This window comes from Onychostruthus taczanowskii, unplaced genomic scaffold (genome assembly GCF_017590055.1).
Source record: "Onychostruthus taczanowskii isolate IOZ18803 unplaced genomic scaffold, ASM1759005v1 scaffold22, whole genome shotgun sequence".
Lineage (NCBI taxonomy): Eukaryota > Metazoa > Chordata > Aves > Passeriformes > Passeridae > Onychostruthus > Onychostruthus taczanowskii.
This window is the reverse complement of record NW_024499462.1, coordinates 3,637,253-3,647,487: the sequence shown is the minus strand read 5'-3', so window position 1 is coordinate 3,647,487 and position 10,235 is coordinate 3,637,253.

The window sequence follows — 10,235 nt, the reverse complement described above, 5'->3', positions numbered from 1 at the left end:
AGTTCGTTATGATGCTTACACCATTATCGTAAAACTCTTTATCATGTGTCTGTAAATGTGCAAATTAAAAACCCAGAGGTAATTTTGTATTTTATCTGCATTAAAAAAAGATTGTGAAATTATCATCTCTTTCATAGTTAAATAACTTTAACCTGTATGGTGACCTTTGAATATGCAAATAACATAGCTTTGTTGGATGGAATACATTTTGTTAATTGTAACAGGGTAAGTAGAGAAAATCTGAAGAAAACAGGAATTCATTTTAAAGTAATCATAGTGGAAGGTTTATGAGATAAGGAAAAAGGAAACATTTTATATTTATGTGCAGGCTCAGAAGAATGATTGTCTACTGGTGTTCAAATTTGTGACTCTGCAGCCGTAATCAAAACCAGCAGGAGAATTTCTAACTTACATCACCAGCAGCAAACTTGGTGAATACATAATGCATGCCCAGAGACTTGAAGAATTCCAATAGGTTCTTAGATAAGAGAGTGCTTTTTTTTTTCCTTTTTTTTTTTTTATTTTATCTTTTTTCCCTCAGTTTGTGAGGCATCTTTGAAAAAACTTGATGCTGTGACTATGAAACTGAGCAATAATTAAACATTTTTCTGCAGGTCAGAATGATCATTTTCACATAAAGAGGGAGAGAGAATGTAATGAACACAAGGAGAGAATAAGTTGCTCTTAGGCACAGTACAAGTTGGTTTTGAACAAACCTGTCTTGTCTCTTGTGCACACAAGCATGCTGCCATGCTATCATGCTGTCTCCAGGCCTGCTCCCTTCCCTGTGCAGGTGTGCCCAGGGACATTTTGAATGACTATGTCTTGATTTGGTGATCTCTGGAATGAAGTGGGCTTGTATTTCCCTTTCTATCTGTGACCTGGACTAGAGACACCAGTTTACCTCTCTAGAGGTCTCCAGTGGGACTCATGAGCTTCTACATTGCTGTGGCCATTCTGGAGGGCACCCATATCCCACATACCATTACACACCCAGAAGCAGCAAAGTTTAAGCAAATTTCACCACTGATCTCAACAGGAACAGTTGCAACCCCTCCATGTTATTTATGGCTGACTTGCAAGCAAAGGTTTGGAAAGAGCTAGTAATAAGGTCTGCAGAATACAAGGCTTTACTCAAGGGATCCTGGCTTGAAGGTATGCTTGGTAGTTAAGGCAGGGGAGGCTTGTGCTTCCAGGTCACTTACTGCTGGGCTTCCACTCACTGGCAGAGTGGCAATTCATGACTAGGCAGAGCAGACATCAGTGTTACTGTAATAATGGTGCTTTTTTAGGCAGCTTGAGCTCTGTTGGATTATATATAAGAAAGAATGACAGAATCAAATTCCAACTGTAAATCTGAGTGAATTCCATTAATGTATTTTTTAAAGCATTTACGTAGTTTCATAATTTCCATACTAACAAATGTAAATTACAGTCAAGTCTTTCTTTCATCTCTCATTTACTTTTTTGAGTGTATTTGTTCTCCATTGAGCTACACTGTGACCAATTCAGATACATTGCTTTGAGGCTAAACTGTTTTGTAGTACTGCTGCGTAAAATCAGAAGATAACCTCCTTTTGTTTCACTGGATCCTGCAAAACTGGCTCTTTCTCACAGTAGATCTTTCTGATTACTGCTTAATCTGTAAGTTTTGACAGGAAGTTAGACAGACTTGGAATTAAGGCTCCAAAGGGCTGCAAGCATGCTATGTTTTGACTGCTGTATATGGATATTTTTAAAGGCTGAAAACTATGCTGTCAGTCAAAAATACATATTAGCAAAATGTGGATTCTCTGGCTAAAGTGTGAAGGGCTTTATCAAGGGGCATGGACATTTTTAACAAGGAAAATCCTAAAAGACAGGGTTAATCAAAATGTCGCAAAAGAGCTGGCAGTAATGTAAATAATTCTTGATGATATTTTGCTGTAAACATTTTTTATAACATTCATATTCTCAACATCATAAAGAGAAACCTCTTAGGTTGTTATGTACCAAGAAGTGCAAGAAAGTATATGAAAGTAGAGAAAATTGAATTTTTACATGTAGGTAAATTATGGACTGCTGGTTGAAACAGTTTAATATTTGCACCTGCCCTGGTAATGTTTCATGAAGAAATTTCAGTGCTGCCATCATGCAGGTCAAAGCAGTTGAATTTTCTGTCATTTTCTCACAAACTCCTTCCTATAGGTTTTCATTCCAGAGCTCAATATTTCTGTTGTTATCTGGGTTTTGTAGGCATCCAAATCATAAAAATATCATTAAGAACTTGGGGCAAATTCAAATGGGCCAGACTTATTTCCTTTCAATCATGGAGTGCAACTCATTCTTAACATCAGCTCAGAGCTGAAATCAATGGGAATTGCATAGTTTATGCATTTCCTACTAAATTAAATCTCTTAGAAGCTATGAACATAACAAGGCCTTGAGGACTGTGAGCACAATAGTGCAAATGATCATCCCTGGAAACTCTCTGGACCTCCACAAGTTGGAGAGGCCCAAGAGTCTTCCTCCCAGCCTCCTCCTGCTGGCTGGGGACAGTTCCTGGGACATCACAGCTCGAACACCCACCCTGGGGCTGTAGGGGAGAAAGCTGTTTTACATGGGTCAGAAACATGCCAGAAACCATTCTGTCTGCCTAACTCCATAGATGTTCACATTCAACTGCCTACAAGTGCGTTAAGGGCATTATTTAATTCATTCCTGTGCTTCAGTGCAGCAATGCAGGGCCAAAGACCTGCCGTGAAGAGGCATAATCCAGCTACCCATCCACTGCTTTATGCACTCCTGGGAGTACAGGCAGAGTTGTCTGGGCAACAGCAAGCTGCAGGGGTTTCATGTGGTCTGAACTAGGATCCTGCAGGCATCTGCCTCAGGAACCCTTAATGGAAATTTATTTGCTGTGCTGGAAAAAGCTTTGTTAGATAAGTACCTCTGTGTCTTATCATGTATTTCAGCTTCCTTGGCAAAAAAGGTGATTGCAAAAGTGATTGTGGTGGTGTTTGGATTACTGGTAATGGAAAAGAAATTCTGTGTACTTTTATTTATTTTTGTGTTGCAAAGATAGATGACTGCAAAAGTTAGAAACATGAGCAGAATAGTAAAAAAACATGTTTGCTACTGGATTCTGGGGAGTATTCATATGCCAAAAGTTCATTTGTGCCCTCATACTGATAAGAGGCTTATCTCAACAGGAAAGTCAAAGTGCAGACGTAAGAATCTAAAAAATTTGAATTCACTAATGTTTCTACCTGCTGATTTCTAGACATGTTGAAGGAGAAAGTCAGCTGGGCCATTCCTAAGAATGTATGAAAGATTCAGTTGCCTATAGCATTCACTTGCTCTGACTTTATACTAGCAATAGGAAATCTATTTATTGTTGCTGTTCCTAAAATGGAGCTGAGCTGCTGAGGACAGAAATGCAAGTGACAACTTCCCACGCATCTTCCTGTTTCCTCTGTTACCAAAGAAAGGCAGACCTCATTTAATCATGCCTACTTGAGTATTCTTATCCATTAGGGTTAAAAAAAAAAAGGAGTGCCACCCTGTGAGAAACCAGGGTTATCTCTTCCCAGAAGCTTCATTCTACCAGTGGGCTCATTTACCTTTTCACAACAGAAGAGCTAATTGTACCTCTGAAAATGCAATGTTTTAATATTTGCCATTATTAGGTATAAAAGTGTAGCTATACATTAACAATTCCTGTGACAGAACTGAGAAGCAAACTTACTTGTCTTATGCCGAAAGGCTGCATTAAAAATAGGAACAGATTATTACAGAAACTTAATAGAAAAAAATCTTTCCCACCACCATATGGTTGTGATATAACACAAAGTGTTTTCCTGCCAAGATATCACATTACAATGGCAGGCTGCCAGTAGCTTCTCTATTCCTCATTTAAACAACAAAAATATCAAAAAAGAATTCTTTGGCTGAATGAGGCTGTTGCTTATAAACATATACTATTGGCTGGTACTCAATCTACATCTCAGTTTCTCTAGAGGGAGTCCATTTCAACTGTGTTTTATTCAGAAGAGTACTGGAAAATGGTTTATCCAGCTCAGATGTTCTAGGACATTTATTTCTATTCCTAGCCTTAGAAAGAAGAGGTCTTACATGGCTGCAATCATCTGTTCTGATTTCTAGCTCCTGCTTGAACTAATTTTGATGATGTAAATTTCAAGCCATCCTGGTCATCTCTCCTTGTCTCTACATTAATACCTGTGCAGCTTGAAGAGGTGTGAGGCCATTATTTTCCAGACAGTTTGGTAAGGTTCATTTGTTCAGTAGAGTTCAGACTCAGAAAAGGCTGCTGAACTATACCTTGTCTCTGGCAGGACATGCATTTGTCATGGCATCTGTAGTTGCTTCTTAAGGCTACTTTATGTGGTTAGTATATGTGGCATCAAATTGTACTTTCTGTGTGCTAAAATGAGGACACTGGGAACCTTCTTTCTTTCTTAATACCTACAAGTAGAAAAAGCATAGTGTTTTAATCACACATCCTAAGGTAGTCACTAATATCCCCAGCACCACAATGCATGACTAGCTGGCGATACTCATTCCTTACACAGCGATTGCCCGCGGTGGTGCTGCTGTATGTTCAGGAAGCACTGGATCTCTGTAACCACAGGTACCAGTTCCTCCACCTGAAATACCTCTGGGTGAGCACCTGAAGTCTTTAATGAGGACGTGGTTGTATGTTCAGCCACATCCTCAGACGGTATAAATTGCTTTTTTTAAAAAAAGAAAAAGCTTTTTTTTGGCCTTTTCAGACATCTCCAATTTTCTACTTCTGAGCTGTGTCTACTCTACTAAGTAAAATGCTGTTAGAACTGGTTACTTTGTGACCTGAAAGCATATCATCAGGACCACAGGATATCTGACTTCATTACTGTTCTCTCTGTCTTTATCTGCACCTTTGTTTCTGTGAAGTTCCCTGGAGATGATGGATATGTATCAAACCAAATAACTGTCCTTCAGGGGGCAAAACAATATTTGCAAAATATTGAACAATTTGTCTTTAGGCAAAATAATTTCTTAGTGTGTGTTCTTGCTGAGCTTTCAGCCTTTTTGTGCATAAGGGTCCTATTTTTTTGCTGTCCTCACCTCCAAACCAGTGAGAAACTGAGTGCAGCCCAAAGAGGTGCTTATATTGCACTACAAATAATTTTCCTCAGTTTCATCTGTGTTAGTATTAGTCACAGGTAATTTCATTTTGTGTGGACAGACTAAAGTGATTAGCCACATTTAGATTCATGTGGATGCTGACTTGAGCTACATTACATAGCTGGTTTTCAGGTGCAAATGGTATGGTGGATGATGTAATCTCATGTTCTAAGTGTCTTATCGTGGCACTTTGCTGCTTTTACTAATAACTACATTGCTTTTTAGTTCAGCCGATTTAGATGAAGACTGTTCACACATTCTTATTCTCAGACAACTAATGCTGGAAACCTTTGGAAAGCAATAATGAGTCATCTTGGATACTGCATAAATCTTTGACAATCAGCTTGAACAAATCAAGAATGATACATGGAATGATAGACAGAGGTCCCCATGGCTGTCAGCTGACCTGAGGGGTTTCCATTTCCTTGCTGCAAAGAATTTGAAGAAGTTGTGCAACCATTATGATTGGCTGTGAATTGTAACAGGTCTGATCCTGTCATGCTCTGAAAACCTCTGAAGTAGTTTCTATTTAGCACTGCTCTGCTGTGCTTCACACTGTATCTCGTAGCCTTCTAACACATGAACCAAGGGCACAGCAGAGACTCACGTCTCTGCCTGCAAGAGCCCCCCTCCCTTTGGTCACCTGGCTCTGCAGATGAAGTTCTGTGCTCTGGAACGGAGAAGATGCAGTGACCATTGTGTACAGAGCTTCAACAAGAATTTATGCTGGCATGCTTGCAACAAATTGGAAGACTGCTTGCTGGTAGAGGCTCAGGAGAAGGAATAACAGCACTTTTTTTATTTGCACTTGTAGTTTACTGAACACTGGGGGCCCAGGCCTAGACATGGTCTTCTCTGTGACAGCGCCGGCTGTCACAGAGATTGAGGGTGTTAGACCAAGTGCTAAATCTTGGTTCAGTAAATTGCAAGACAAAGAAATTTTGTTAGATTAAGCACAGTAAGTGACACATCCATTTCTTGAAACTCAAGTGTATGAAGAAATTAGCAAAAAATCTGTAGCCTCCAAAGGAAGAGTGATCTATTTGAAGAGATGAATAAAGATAATTGTAATATCAAAGTCTGCCAGAACCAGAGAAGTCGGTGGCTGAGACACACAACACCCTGTTCTTTATATAATTAATGACTGTCAGAAATTATTATTGATCTTTAGCAAAACTCATGTTTACCCAAACATGACTTTCCACTTGTTATGCTGTTGTAGTCATAGGGCAGCATGAACAGCAAACTGTCCACTACTGACTATTCTGCACCTATGGCCTGACAGACTGGGGTGGTTTTAGAAGACCCTCACTACACAGCTGTGTTTGTGCTCTTCATTTCTAGCCTCTATTATCTTCCTTTCACTGTGGCTGAAAATATGAATATAGACAAATAGAAAACTAGATGAATCACTTGATATTCAGGCAAGCTGTGGAGCCCTTAAGAACTTTATATCTTGCAAAAATTGCCAAAGTGGGGACTGTAAGTCACTGTAAAAAAAAACTCTTGAATCTCAGACCTCTCTCTAAAATGGTGATTTAATACCATTTTTTTTTTCTCTGCTCACAAGCCAGCTACAGCAGTACTAGTTATTCCTTGTTAATCCTTTTTCCAGACACATTTTAATTCAGTCAGAGCCCAAAGTGGATGAGGCCAAAGAGGTCTTCACAGTCATTACCATGTGGGATCCCAATCCTCTTTGATATTAAGGAAATAGAGAGACGTGAGGAGAACAATGGAAAACTGGCAGAGGTGCTGTTTTCTGCTGGGGGAAAGGGTTCATCTCTCTTTGGTCAATTCTCTACTCCATTTTCTCATCAGTGTCTCATAGTCTCTTGCTCCAGTTGTGAGCACTTATTTTGAATAAATTTGTTTTACTTAAACCATGAAAGAATCCAGCCACTGCTACTTGTCCTTCCTGGGACGCTTTCCAAGTGCAGGCAAATCAGAAGAGCTTTCTGCTGTTCTGTTATGCACTGGACAGAGATAGCCTTGGATAATCTTCCTGTCATATTGTGGGAGGCAGCAACAGAGAAAAGAGTTTCAAGTCAGTAATGATCCACTAAATGCAAGCCTCGTTGTTCAACAGTTAAGTATAGAAATAGTTTCCTGATCTGGCTCTTTCCAGTTAGGTTATGTGGATTGTCATTCATCAGGCAGTAAGGCAACACAGCTGAGTTTATGCAGCAATGCATAGCGCCTCCTTTTCCCTGCCTCTGCTGCTTGGTTTTCTGCTGAATTCAATCAAGGAGTTACTAATTGCCACCAGGTGAGCCCGGGGAGCTGCAAGGAGGAAGGGAGGGACTTGGGGAACTGGCAGCTCAGAGGGTATAAACTTCCTGTTGCAGGTGGGGAATTTGCTTAGGTCAGGTGCTTATGTGTCTGTATGTACTCTTGGGTTCTTACATATGCAGTGGACCACCCTGGCATGGTAAAAACATTTTCTCTTCTCTTGTGTTGATAATGAAATTGTGAATACAGGAGCTGGTTATTTTGTAAAGTTTTCCTATGCTCTTGGTCAAGGCAGACACAGAAGGATGTTAATCATAAGGTGTACAGTCCCACAGTAAAGGATGAGGGAAGACCAAGCACCATTTTCTAAACTGGATGATTTAGGAGGATTAATTTGTATCTTGAATGCAGTAGAGGGGAAGATAACCCCTTCTAATGGGACTTTGTCCTTTTAGAATCTGTCCTGAAGGTTTCCCATATTTACAGGACAATTGAAAGCAAAGGTATCATAGGTACAAGTGATGATTCCTACTTGTCCTTTCAACAGGGAAGGTGTGTGGTGTGAAGAGGTGTATGCTATTCCATGGCTGTGTAAAATTGTGTCAAAGTTGTTAAGGAAGGGTTTGAGTATGGTAACACTGGGGTTAACCAGGATCTCTGCCTGCTCCAGAGTAAGGTGTAAATGCATGCTCTGTTTCTAACTGAGTACCCTTCTGCTCTCCCTGCTTCCCTCCCAGTGCCTATGGCCTCATTACAATAGTTTTGTGTATATAAGAAAAGCACTTGCAAATGACATTTAATTTTATCTGAATTGTTACTGAGTTTTTGAAGAAGACATGCTCCCTCACTATTTCCTTGAAATATGCAGGCAGAGGGTTTAGCTGCATGTTTTTGTAGGAGCTGAGAACCAGTGGTGATATCCCATTTTCCATGTTCATGTGACTATTTGCTTCTCCTAACAAAGCAGTATCTCCAGTTACAGTAACACTGCATTCCACCAGGACAAGGGTGCCTATACAGCTTCTCTTCCCTTTAACTAATATTCCCAACTGCAGGGAGATGAAGTGGGATTTACTTTTATTTTCAGGGTTTTTTTGTAGTTTGGGGCCTATCTTTCAGAAAAGCAGTAACAAGGGATCCTTGTCCATGCAGCTCCTTGGAACCAAACCTGTATAGGAACAAGGGGATGAAAGGAATCTTGCAGGATGAAGAAAAAAGGTAGAACAAAGAGAATTAACTACTCTTGCTGCCATTATTACTCAGTGAAGGATTTTTTCCCTTCATTTTTTATATGTTTTCTTTTTTTAAACGCTTGTACAGTTCAAGATCTTACTTTCCATTAAACTATTAAGAATGACTCAATCTAGGATAAATTCCTTCATGCTGTAATTTGAGTGTATTATTTAATATTGTCTCTGCTTCTGCTTAGACCTCTGATCTTGCAATGTGCTTATGACACTCTTGTGGGATTGACCTCACCACACTGTGAAGCTGTGGATTATCTCTTGTGGGATTGGGTTGTCAATTCAACAATGGGTCTTTTTTGTTTTTTCTAGACACTGTGAGGGCAGTATAAATCTGAGGTAAGGAAGAAGTGCAAGTAGAAGCAATTGTTTTTGATGACAATAAAGTAACCAGAAAAGAGTCTGAAGCCTATAAATAGGACATTACACAATAGAAATTAAATAATGGGAGGGTAGGGAGAGTAAAACACTAAACGTGGAGAGCGCATGGTGTTTTATAACCACAGGACATGTTTTATGCTCTGTTGTGGCTGTATTGTATTTGAGATCCAAGAGTTACTGATATGCTTCAGACCTTTTAAGATCTAGCCATTCTGTGGGGAAAATACTGCTTTTTCTAGTTCCTAGTAGGCACCACTTTTCTTAGTGAAGCACAATGAAATTGCTTTTCTAAAAAGGTTTGGTTTTCATGTGATGTGAACAGTTGGTGTTATGGCGCATCTGTTGAAACCACAGTGCCAGGCCCTTTAAATAGCAAAATGGAAATTTGCTGAAGTTCGTTATTGGAAACACTTCCATGGAAAAGCCACTTCTCAAGAAGTAGCTTAGATGTGTAGTCAGTTCCTGTTGTGTTTCCTTACAGGCCACATATTTTTCCATTTTCACTGCTTTAAAGAGAACCTTGGCTGCAGAGCTGGCTAAAAGGACAACTTGGTCTAGCAAAGTTCTGTCTAGGATAAGCAGTATGGAGGTAGACACAAAAACATTTGGTGCAAATTAAAATGTCATCAGCTGGGGAATTTTTAAAAGGAGGTATTAAATAAAGAGGCTTCATGTGTGATATTCCATCTACCTTTAAAACACAAGCCTTCAAGTTTTTCTGGAAGAAATACTAGAAGTCTTCCCTTCTATATCTTTCGTAATTTCAGAAGGATACTATTTCCTGTACCCAGCTAACAACCTGAAGGGAGTGTAACTTCTGAACTATGATATTGGTAGCTATGTTACATGATATTTTCTGAGGAATTGCTCTGTGGCTTTAAGGACCTCAGTAAACTTCCAAGAGGTGAGAATAAAAACTTTTCCAAGGCTAGTTTTATGATGTTGACTGTTTCTAGGCCAGTCTACCTCTTGTGTTTCATGCCCTCTTCCTGCAGTGGAAAAAGTGATGTAGCTGGTCCTTTTTAGTAAGGAAATGGGCTTGAAATCATCTAAGAGTGTGCTGTTGAGGTAACACAGTCAGGAGAAAACAAAGAGCCCTTTTAAACCCCCTAATTGTCCAATTGTGAATCCTTTCTAGAGTCCTAGAAAACTGTATCCAAATGTAGTCTTAATTTCAAGTGGCTAAGTGTTGATTACTGTGATGCATAAACT